The sequence below is a fragment of the Parasteatoda tepidariorum genome, chromosome 8 (assembly GCF_043381705.1).
Source record: "Parasteatoda tepidariorum isolate YZ-2023 chromosome 8, CAS_Ptep_4.0, whole genome shotgun sequence".
In the NCBI taxonomy this organism is placed as follows: Eukaryota; Metazoa; Arthropoda; class Arachnida; order Araneae; family Theridiidae; genus Parasteatoda; species Parasteatoda tepidariorum.
Window position 1 is genome coordinate 3,163,768 of NC_092211.1, and position 12,878 is coordinate 3,176,645.

The following is a 12,878-nucleotide window of genomic DNA, read 5'->3' on the forward strand; positions in this document are numbered from 1 at the left end:
GCTTCAGCCATTAGATTTGGCCGTGATTAGAAATCTAAAATTGCATCATAGAAAGCAGTAAGTTCAACTCGCTATTCAAAGCATTGTAGAGACTAATAGCAAGAAAATGTAATTAAAGGTAACATGCATTCAAATTGCTCATTGCAATTTTTCTTCTTTGCTAATTTCTTTGTTTTGCTTTGTCTAATTTAGAAATTTATGTAAATCAACACGTTAAACATTAAAATTAACTGAAAACAGAGTGAGTTTCAGTTTTAGAAGTAAAAATCGATTATACGACGTTATCGTTTATACGACGTTTTTCGGTGGTCCCTTCGGCGTCGTATAAACGATGCTCCACTACCTATAACATTGAAAAAAAGTATGGACTACCAGAATATGGTAAAATTTATAGAATTTCTGGTTCTATGGGAACACAAATGTTAGGGAGTTTTTACCAAAGTGCTTTGGTAATGATTTCGATAAAATTAACGATAAAACATGGTTTTATAATGTATGATAAAATTTGGTGATTGGGAAAAATCTGGAGATTTTATGATGAAACCTTAGCATGTCATAAAAACTATCAATATTTTTTATATTTTTTATAAATGTAAATTTTTATAACTGTGTGGTAACAAGAACTATATAGAAAACCATAATTTATGGTTAGGAATAAGTTAATAAGTTTACAATTTATGGTTTCTTTCAGGAAGTGGCACTTTTTTTAAAGCGATGGTCACTCCTGATTTTGAATACAGAACTCCTGATGAATGAATACAGAAAGGATACATAACGTATATCATGGCAGTAATTGCAGTTAGACCTAATAAAGTAAGATTTAACTTTTATACTGAGAAGAACAATATGGTAAAAATTACGAATAAAAGGTGAAATTTACCGTGTTTCTAGCTCTATGGGAACATCAAAAGGCTCGCTAATTTTTATCTAAGAGCTTTACTAATGATTTTGGTAAAATAAACAATATAATATTTTATAATGTGTGATAAAATTTGGTAAAAGTGGTAAATTTTGGTAATTTTATCATGATACCTTAGAGCATGGCATAAAAAACTTTCATTCGGTTGAATTTACTTTTGGGTCTTGTATTATTTACTATATGTGTGGCACAAAGAATTATAATTCTTGAAAACCAGGATTGCCGGTAAACTATTGTCGTTGTTTACCAAATCATTGTCCTTGTCATGCTATATCATTGAAAAATTACCAAATGAATGATTTAAATATCATATAATTTTGTTTTTTATTATCAGAATTATTGGTTTTATTACCATAAGTTTCAGTACCCCACAATACGATAATTTTATCAAATTTTTTTTTCTCTATGTAATTTGTTAAAGAAGAAGATGAAAGCAGAGATGGGTGTACTGTTTAACTTTTAGATGTTATTACATGTTATAACATCTACATTATTACATGTTAGATGTTATTTTATTACAGTATTATATTATATACTGTAATGTCCACTATGGCGGCATTATATTCATTTATAAGAAAATTGCACTTTCTTTACCACAATTTTAATTATAAAAGTATTGTTCATCTATGTTCCATGAATAAAATTATAATATTTAAACATTATTAATTTACCTACATTTATTAATTTACCTGGAAAGAACCGAAAAAAATACAAAAATTTAAAAGTTTAATTTTATTTAATTGAATTTCATTTAACAGAAAATTAAATAAAAATTAAAAAGCTGTTTTATGACAAATATTTGAGGCAAAAGAACAAAAGATAATAAAAATAAGGTTCAATATCTACTTTTAATTAAAACAACAGAAAATAAGAACCAAATTTTGCATCACAAAATTAAACAAATAATTAATGAATATTAAATGCATTTTAAAATGTACACTTCTGAAATTTTGTATCACAAAATTAAGTAAATAATTAATGAACATTAAATACATTTTAAAATATGCACATCTAAAACGACTTTTGATTGAGAAAACAAAATTACAATCAGCTTTCACTTTAGGGGGGTGGAATTGCTGGGGGGGATGTAGGCTTGAAAAGAAGTTTCAAAGGCATTAAACCTATTCTTCTTTCATTATGATTCCGTATTGGGGAAAGGCGTAATTAATTCTACGGACTTGTGACAACTTTCTAATTTTCCAACACACCTAAATGCATCGACTTATTAGAATTCAATATTTAAAGGAATACGTTAATGACATAAAAATAAATTCTTTCCACCCCCATCTCCGTTATCCGGAGAACAAAAAAAAAAGGGAAAAGATCCAAAAAATAAATAAACTTGGAGATTAAAAAAAATCGGATTTTCAATGTATGTATAAAAATGAAAATTAATGATCTTCCAAGAAAGCACTTAATCGCCTGCGAAGTGAAGTTATTATCTTCCCTGAGACTTCCGAAAAAGTTCCATTGTTTCAAAAAGGGGGTTGTGCGAGGGGTGGACCAAAAGTCGAAAATTTTTACCCGCCACTTTTCTTTCACTGATTTTTGATTAATACCCTATGATCTGCTGTTATAATGAACAGGCTATGCCGCTCTTTCTTAGTCGTTTGCAAAATAGATGCGTAAATTAGGGGGTTCTCCCCAAATGCGAAGCACACATAAATCTTTTTGTATCGTGTTTTTGCCCTTTTTTTAGTATGATTCATTTGCAAAACTGTTTCGTGTTATTATTTTGTCAATTTGTAAGCGGGGGTATTATTAAGTTAATGATAAAATGAGTATTTTTTTCTTTCGTTAATCAACTTTTGAAAAATGTATTTTGGTTTATAATTTAATAATACATAACCGGTTTAATTGCACAATGTTTTGTAAAAAAATGTGTTGTTTAATAGATTGCAACGGGTTTAACTTAAAATGTAATTTTTAATGTCTAAAAAGTACGCGGACTTTATCATTTCTGCAGAATTTAATACGACAGTTGCAAAATAAAAGCACCATTAGTATTCAGAAAGAATTTAGACTTGTGTCGATTTCTAGGAAATTTTAGTTAGTTAAATTTTTTGTTGTTGATAAATTAACCTTTTAAAATCAGTAATTGAAATTATAATAAAAAAATATTAAAATATTTAATGAGATCGCGAAAGTTGCTAAATATATCAAGATGGAAGGTAAATTTATAAATAGAACCTCCCACATATAAATGTCCCATATCCCAATATAAAGGCACGAAGCATTTGCTATGGATGAGAACAACCAAAATTATAAATTAATTTTGTTAAATTTTTAAAAAAAAAAGGTTTAAAAATTTTGAAACTAATTTTGAGCTTATGTTCAAAGAAAAAAATCTATGGTCTTAAATGCATTTTGGACAGATTTCCTTTCTTAGAATTCTCAAATTTAAACCTATTTTGTGTAATTCAAAGTACAGTATATCTTAAATATTCTACGTATTGCAGTGGAAAAAATATCACTACAATAATACAAATTCAATCCACTGGTATATAAGACTTGTTAACTCGATCCTGTCTAGGTTTATTCAATTAACTTTTAATTTTAGTTCTAGGCAACAAGGACCACTCTGACCTCAGGCATCCCGGCCGCAAGTAAACTACTTTTACATCTGCAGTAACCCCAAGACATTTTGAGCTCCCTGATTGGATTTCTGAGCATTGCCTTCTGTTACGTCTTTTAGTAGCTCCTCCTCAATATCATTTCTCCGTAGTTTGTTCACGAAATGTAAATCAATCATAAATCAGTTCCAGTATATTTATCATACTAATTTTAAGACAAATATTAAAGTTTTGTACAAAATATAAAATTGCGTCATCAAGGGTATGTTGAATTCTAAATTTAGAATATTGCTTCGAATATTTGATGAAATAGTTTCTATTTCATTTTTAAATGAAGAAGGCAGTTTTTCGAGCGAAGAACTGACATTTCAAGTTTGAAAAGCAAAAGCTGGGTACAGAAATCGCTCAATGCTGAAAATAAGAAGCATAGCAGAATGAAATAGCCATACGTCACAGAAGGCGCTGTCGAGAAATCCAATCAGCATGCTCAAAATCTCTTGGTGATACTATAGATGTAAAGAGAGTTTACATGCATCCCGGCCAACCGAAACGACTATGATTGCACATCTTGTCGCACTTCTTAATAGATGAAGATTGACATCGTCCGTATTTTAGCGCAACATTGGTGATCTCCAGACCTGCTCTGACTACGCCTACTTCGGCAGTAACGCCCACTTTTAATTGAACACGCCTACTACAATGGATGGTACAGAGTGAACGGATGACTTGCTATTTGTGGACTGCGATACTGTCCTCCTCGTACTGTTGCTCAGTCACGATCACACACCACTGGAGCTCGTATACACTAGACTGCTATTAGCAACATAGGAGAGACGACTTACACAACCGTGAACTTAATACAGCTCTCACTGTCTTTCGTAAAAACGGTAACGAATCAACTAGCTATATCCCTTCATCAAATTCTATTCCAGATAAAATTCTAGTGGAGGAATAATGTAGTGTAACAACCACTACAATAATACAATTCCAATACACTAGTATATAAGTAGTGTTAACTCGATTTTATCTTGGGGTACTTTTTGAAAGATTATGGTTGACATCGTCAGCATTCTAGCCCCACAATATTATAGCAGGAAAAAAAATTGGTACAAATTTACAATTGGATATATCTATAATTTTTGCGATTTTTATGGTTTTACAGAAAACAGGGAGAATGACCTAAAAATAAGATTTTATAATTGTAAGAAATCTAGTAAAAAGTAATAGGAAAATCGAAAAATATATATATAGTTAAAGTTCTAAGGAAAAGTGCCCTTTCCTATTTAAGGGGCTCCCAATTCAGCACTCTTACCAAAAAAAGGTTAACCAGCCGGATATAACTTTTAAACTAAAATAAAACTCAAAATTGTTCTTAAAAAATGAAAATCCATTTCGTAGAAATATAAGAATGCCAAAAAATATTTCACATCTCACAAACGCTACTAAGTATGACAAAATTTTGCATAGAATGATAAATGTACTAATAAAAATATTTCACATAATGATAAAAAAATAATAATAAATGCAGTTTAATTAAATATAATAATTAATTAAAAATAATTCTTGTAGCTTAAAATAATTATTACTACTACTGCGGAATTTTGTAGCTAATGGAACAGCAGTCACAGGAAAACAAATTACAGCCCAAATTTGTCGAATGTACGATCTGCTGAAAATAAGTGTATAAATATACACTTAGGTGTATACAAATAGTATTGTAAACAAATAAGGAAGACTAACAATTAAATTAATTTAGCAATTAATATAGTATAGCAAAATAACTACCAAAAAATATTATGATAATTATTTATTGTTCATATTGCTCAACTCACCTTCTATATTTGAGTTTAGTTTATTCATTCTTTTTGAACGATTCGTTACAAAATATAACTGAAAGTTTCAATAAGAAAGGGGAGAATTTCCTAACAACCTAAATTTTAATTCGACAAACGTAAATTTATAAATTTAAAAGCTATTTACAACAGAGCAATTTTTTTACACACATTTCAATAATTTAAGTACTTTTTTTTATTACAGGTTCACAAAGTGTCACGAAATATCGAATCATCTTCAAACTATTATAAAAAATTTTATGTTTTAAGTTATTAATAACAACTTCTGTTATTGTTTTTTAAGATTAACATTATACATTGCACAACCACTATATAACTAAGAAAATAACTGTCAAATTTTTGAATTTATTTTTACGGTTATTCAAATTTCAAATTGCCTAAAGGTGAGTGCAAGCATTTTCGTGCAATTCGATGTGAAAACAACTTTATAAAGTTGGTTTTTAGAAACCACTTTCTAATTTTCAGTTCTTAAATTTAATTTACCTAATTTTCAAATTTTTAGGATAAACATAATAAATAGTTAACAATTTCTTATATTTTGATGTTAAATAAATATCATTTGATTAATGGTAGAAATTTTGAAATCTCATTTCAGCATAATTCTTATAATAATGTGAAAGCATATTTTTTAAATGCTTTAATGTGGTTTAAATTTTTAAAACTGAAATTAAGAAACAAACAGTTTTTGTTCTTGAAGTAGATTTTTAATTAATTTTTGGTTACAGCTCAAATTTGATGCATTATTTCCATGATAAATTCCATGAAATCAAAAAGAAAGAAAACGAAGCATATCTCATGTACCGTTACCTAAGCAATAACTCCATGCATATATACTTCTACGGAAGAAATTGTGCAACAAAAATTTTATGATACTTCATAGCGTGTATCATAAATGTGCTTCCCATATGACGACTCACTTATTGAGAATTTTTTCTGTACTTATCTCCATATAATAACCTCCAAATATCCAAAATTCTCTACACAACTTCCGTGGAACGGAAATAACAGTTATATGTTGGAAATAACGGTTATATTTTAAAGGTCTAGCACAGCCTGGAGCGGAACATAACCCGAACTACCACCCCATTTGCAAAAAGATTTCAAGTACCAAACTTCCCGAACAGGGTTATATCAATCTAATATGAGTTCACATTTAGATCACGTGACTATTTATAGAACTTTTTTTTTTTTAACCTTATGTTTTTATGTTTGAGAAACGTTAAAGCCCATTTTCAGCGCAGGTTTATCGCGAGAGAAATACAGTTGGCGAATAATAGTAACTCAAAGAAGCAGTTATGGAGTCGTTACAGTCACCGTTAGTTGAATGTGTACCGGAAAATGTATATTAGAAACACATTTCTGTTTGGAGATTTGTATGTTATTGATTATAGTATCGATGTTTGTCAATTTTTATGAGTAAAAAATGAGATTCGGGCTATAATTTTGTACAACGTACATAAATATGACGTAATCTTCTAGCGTTATTTCTGTGAAATATTCCTTGGTATTAAATTTGCGGTGCTTCTGTATGTGTTATGGGCGTCTCGGGTGTTCGATTTTTAAGGGGGGGGGGCGAAATTGAAATACACAATAAAAATATTTCTCAAAAATTTATATTTGAGGGGAAAAAAAAGGAAAGAATTCAGCCATCAGCTAAATATTTGAAAAATGTTTATTATTTTTGTTTTATTTAATTTCAATTTTTTAGCTTGTTTATCTAGTTAAGATTGTTAACCTAGCTACATTTAAAGCAATGATTCCTGAAAATAAATTCGATTTGATGGAAATATTAGAGGGGGGATTCCTTTTCTAATATTTCCGATAAATTGGTTTGCTTTGATTCTTAGTTTGCTCCGTTTTTATTCTTAGTATTCGATTGTTTTTATCCTTAGCTTGTTTTAATCTCAGTTAAATTTAAATTGATGATTATTCCTAGAAGTATTTTTTATTTAGTTGGAATTAAGGTAGAGGGAGACACTTTTTTTAATTTGATAACTTGTTTTAATCTAGTTTTTTTTAATATAAAAAATGCAGGAGAACAAACACACCGAAGAGCTATTACATTATGACCACCCTCCATCTATAACAAAGGGCTCGCCCAGGTTTTCATGGTTTCTCGCCCAGGAACAATGTTTTCATGGGGCACATTAGGACCCATAATCCTCATAGAACAATCCCTGACGTCTGTAAGGTACTTGAGCATAGTTACAGACCAGGTTCGCCCATTCATGGCAACAGTTTTTCCTGCGGGGAATGGTGTTTACCAACAGGATAATGCACCATGTCATAAGGGTCGAATCGTCATGGATTGGTTCGAGGAACATTCCAGTGACTTTCAAGTCATGTCTTGGCCCCCAAATTCTCCTGACCTTATTCCAATAGAGCAGTGTTTCCCAAACTTATGACTTTTGTGTACCCTTTCTAAATTTTTCGTAACTCTGTGTACCCTAATAAAAAAATTAATGCATTTTTTACTATAAAAAAATTGCACAAAAGTTCAAAATTACAACTGACTTTTGAAAATACTAGTTATTAACTGTTAACTCAGCAAAAAATAGCCAATAGAAAAATACTCAATTGCAAATTTTCATGGAGAGCTTTGTTTTTTAAAAAAAGTTTTTGAAATGTTCTTTTGATGTAAGATATTCGCATAAGAACGCGTACCCCCGCTAAACTGTTCGCGTACCCCTGGGGGTACGCGTACCACACTTTGGGAAACACTGCAATAGAGCATTTGTGGTCCTACTTGGAAAACCAAATTCGTGCTGCCACGCTACCCCCTCGCAATGTGAGGGAATTGCAGGACCAGTTGGTGAGCGCTTGGTACCAGATACCTCAAATTACCTATCAGCACTTTGTGGAATCAATACCACTGCGGGTGTTAGCAGTTTTGAGGGCTAAAGGTGGTCCTACATGTTATTAGCAGGGTGGTTATAATGTAATGGCTCTTTAGTGTATAGGAGGGCATATACCTACCGTGGCCTGTGTCAGTGATGGCCGTGTGTGTTATAGTTGTGAAAGAAATTTGAAAAGGGTATGTATTGAGTGATTAAATTGAAGAATTAATTTAAGTAAATGTTTTGAATTTCTTATGACAAAAGAAACAAAGCAATTGTGAATTTCAGTTTTTCTTAAAATCTTTTTAACTGACATGTTGACAAATTTAAAAGTAACATATTGTAACCTATACTTGATGATTTAAAAATTTTATTTACTTCAAAATTATGAATACGGTAATAAAAGTAAACAACAAAGCAACTAAACGAGAATGAGTTAACAAAATTGATTTGAAGTAGAAAACCATATCAGAGAAACAGCGGTAGTCTAGAATGAAAAAAAAAAGAGTTGGTTTTGTGAAAGAGATTGGTTTTTTTCATTCTTGGCTATCGCTGTTTTTTAAGTTTCGGTTTTAACATTTAATTTAAAAATTTTTTAGCAACTTTGTGTTTCCTACATCAAAACAATATTATTTTCTCGTTCACCCTTAGCAGTGCCTGATTACCACCTAGGCCCAATAGGAATGGGCCTAGGGCCCACAATTTCTAAGGGGCCTCAAAATTTAGTAAAAAGTCTAATGGAAGGTGGGATAGCTTTGTGTTGGTATAAGTACTAAATGAAAAATAATTACAACTTACAATAAAAAAATAATTCAGCTAATCAGTGACTTTTAGCAGAAATCACTTATTTCAATTGGTTGTGGTCACCAAACTATTTTTATTTTGGCATAACATTGTTTTGCTGTTTTATATTTTGCTTTAATTTATAGATACGTGAACTTCATCTTAGAAAAATAATCTTCAATTGTCTGCTTTCAAAATTTCTTAGAATTTTTATCTGGAATCATGTAGTTCAATAGATTCTTTACTATTGTTAGGGCTAATTACTTAAAATATTATGTAAACTTCAGTAATTGAATTTCAAAATATTTTGTAAGGGGTCCAAATAATTTGGTGGGCCTTGGGCCTGAATTTGTCTTGATCGGTCCCTACCCCTTAGCTAGTTTTGTGCTTGGGCACCTATTTTTGAGCAGTCGAAACATCTTTCTTTTATTATCATCTTGGAAATTATGAAGCAAATTATATTTTTTAATAATCAAGTTTATCTTTTCGCTATAGTTTCTTAGAATTATTCATTTAATACTGCAAGCTATTTAAAATCAAGTTACTATGTTTAAATTGTTTGCGGCAAAAATACAAGGCTATTTGTAGCAACAGTAAAAATTATTTTAAATATTTTATTATATTTACTGTACCTGACTGTCATTTGCTGACTACGATCGAAATCACTTCAAAATAAATTATTCATATTGATTAATTATCACAATTAGACAAATTTTCAGAATTGCTTTAAAATAAATATATATGTATGTACCTGAGGGGTTGCAAACTAATATTCTAACGAGAAAAATGGAACCCGTTTTTGAATCTGTTAAATCACAAATATGGGAATGGGAATTAAAAATATCAGAACTCGTTTTTTGTTAAACTTAAAGGTATTTCAAATGATTTTCTTAAACCTCCACTCAGCTTCCACCAGCATTCAAACAGGTTTTCATGTTTCTAATTTCCTCTTTCTCATTCAAGATTGGAAAATTTCAATTGCATTCCCCCCATTTTTTGTGACCTCTAATATCCATTTTTTTCTGAATTTGTTTTAAACAAGGATCATAACTCTAGTCAAATCTTCTGCTCGATAAAATAGGTATTAATTACTTATCTTAATGAGCAAATTTAATCTACAGACAAATAAGTAAAAAATGTTAAATTATAAAATCATTTATTAGTTATTCAATGAAATAAAATTATCACAAAGAAATAAATGAAAAATAGTCGAATTTTCGTCACATTTTGTAATTTTATATATCTTTATAAAAGTGTTCTTTATTCAGATAAAACAAATTCGTAATTAGACATTTTATCCCTTTAAGAACTATGTTTGAAAATTAATAATAAGACTGATAAATGGATAAAAAGAAATTGATAATAGAAGCATAAAATTTTGCCAAACGACTAAATGTATTATGGAATTAATATTTCCTTGATTCATGTAAAATTTAGACAAAGATTAATGAAACAAAAACATCGAGTTACATAAAAAGTAATATTTAAAAAAATTATCAATATTAAAAACTTACATATTGAAATAGAAAATTTATTAGCAATTGATCTTTTTTTATAATACTCTTATTTGTCTAAACAAGGAAATAAGCATTCTTTTTAAATGAAACGTATTTCGTTTTTTCTTAGAAAAAAAGCAATCTAGTAAATACATCTTTATTTATTTCATCGCATTTAAAATCGATATTTCAGACAAAAGCATTCGCTTCCACAACTTTGTACTTTGAGCTCAACTCAGAAGACAAGGGAACTAATGAGAAATATCAAAGCGATCCCGCTTATGTGAGATACTTTTGAGTGACAATTATCTAAATTCAAAATGTATGTAAGTTCAAAACGTAGAGAAAACATGGAAAGAGTTACAGAACAAAGAAAAATGAGAAAAAGAAAAAAATAATAATGAAAATTCGAAAAAAAAAATTTTAAGAATTCGGGGAAAATATACATTACAATAGTGTGAGTGCTCTTAACACTATTGTGTTGATATATTTTGCCTTGGCTATATTAATACAATATTAGAAAGCACTCCTTCTTGTGGACAAAATAGTGTGAGCTGATGAAAAAATTATATCTCCCTCCCCCGAATTTTTATAAATTTTTTTTCGAATTTTTATCATTGTTCTTTTTCTCTTTTTTCTTTGTTCAGTAATTTTTTCCATTGTTTCTCTGCATTTTGAACTTATTTTATGAGTTCTTTTTACCTGGAGCTTATATACAGTAAATAAAATTTATTGTTCTTCTTAATACTCTTCGTTTCTTTCTTTTTGTCCTGTTTGTATTTATTATATATATATAAATATATATTTATCTTATATGTATTTATTATGTATATAACTTCCCAAGGTTTCATTGATAAGTTTAGCATCACTTTTGGGCTCGGTGCGTCCGTTTACCATATTTAATACGTAATACTTAATATCTTTTTATTTCTTTTGTGGTAGGGATAACACGATCTGCTTTTTTTTTTCTGGTGATTCCTGTAAAAAACACATCGTTTGACAACAATCCACTGAAACTCCAGAGCATTTATGTATTGTTGCCACTGTCACACAGGAGGAACAAAACAGAAAAAAAAATAATTCTCTGGATATCACTGACAGGAATGGGCGTCACGAAAACTTCAGAATGTGGGTTAAGACTATTATTCATAAAGACAACCGTAAAGAATCGTTTTTCTAGCTTGCCACTCAAAACGCCCTGATCGCCGACAGATGTCACTACCGGTCTCACACGCCCAGTTCGTGCAGGCGATATTTAATGCATTTCGCATTTTGATGTGATTATCTGAAAGAAAGATAGAAAACTGAAGTGAAAATAGTTTTGAAGAATTTCATTCCTTTTGTGAATAATAAATACGAAAGGTAGTCTTCTTATTTTTAGGCAATTAAAGGTTAGTTTTACAACTAACATTTTTATTGAAACTGTTATCTCTTAAATAGTTTTTAGAAAATTCTTTCTTACTCTATTTTATTATGAAATTCTTAAAGGTTTTACAAGATTCAGTTTTAAAAATACTTTATTTTTTCGTTTAATATTTTTTTTAATAACGCTTTATTTTAATTTCAGAACAAACTGAAAGTTTTGAAAAATCACACACATTCAAACTAATTAATAAATTTATTTTACTACATATAATATAACCTTATATAGCTGATAATAAACGCCTATATGTATGGAATGTTCAACCTTCTGAAAAATCTCCATATTTTTCTGTTCTATTGTTAATAGTATACTCTTATTGTAAGTGCAATAAGTATAAATATTGCATTATGTTATAAATTTAAAAACTATATTTTACATCCCCCCCCCCTGTAAGATTAGGATGTATAATAGTTCAGTAAAAAGAAAGAAAAAAATGAAAAAAAGGCACATACGCAGTACCATAGCGACAGAATATTTTACTCAAAAAGAAAAAATATATATTAAAGAAATATTTGAAAGATTATGCTTTTTTTTAAAAAAAAAATATTATCTATTTATTTGGAATATTGAAATCAGTGATTTATTTAGCTTCTATATACATTTCCATAAAATAAGAAACAAGTTCGGATAATTTTAAGTTTCGTATAATTTGAAAGCCAAATATGATTTAAATTGTAAAACTTTTAACGTTGATTTAAATGTGCACTGGTTTATAAAGTCGTTTGCATACAACACTTTGTAATTCTTTAATTATTTAGCATTTTGACAAATATTTTTTTGAAAATTATTAATGTTATGTTTAGTAATAAAAAGGGATGAATAATTTTTTTTTAAGATTCATTTGACATTAATTGTTTGATGCTTAAAATTTATAGGATTGATTGAACCTAAAAAATAGAAGTTTATTACAAGTAGTAATAATATATCTATGAAATCGTTCGCTAAATAAATTTATTTATTTGTGAATTTCTTATATTTACGAATTAGATATTAT

The 12,878-nt window shown here is 29.1% G+C and overlaps 1 long non-coding RNA gene across 1 annotated transcript in view; it reads left to right on the forward strand.

Moving 5' to 3' along the window:
• Positions 1–11,715: 11,715 nt before the first annotated feature.
• The window catches only part of LOC139426283 (uncharacterized), a 40,709-nt gene continuing 39,546 nt past the window's right edge, over positions 11,716–12,878 (forward strand). The window contains exon 1 of the long non-coding RNA XR_011637514.1: positions 11,716–11,852. This is a non-coding gene — a long non-coding RNA (uncharacterized lncRNA). The remainder of the gene's footprint in view (positions 11,853–12,878) is intronic.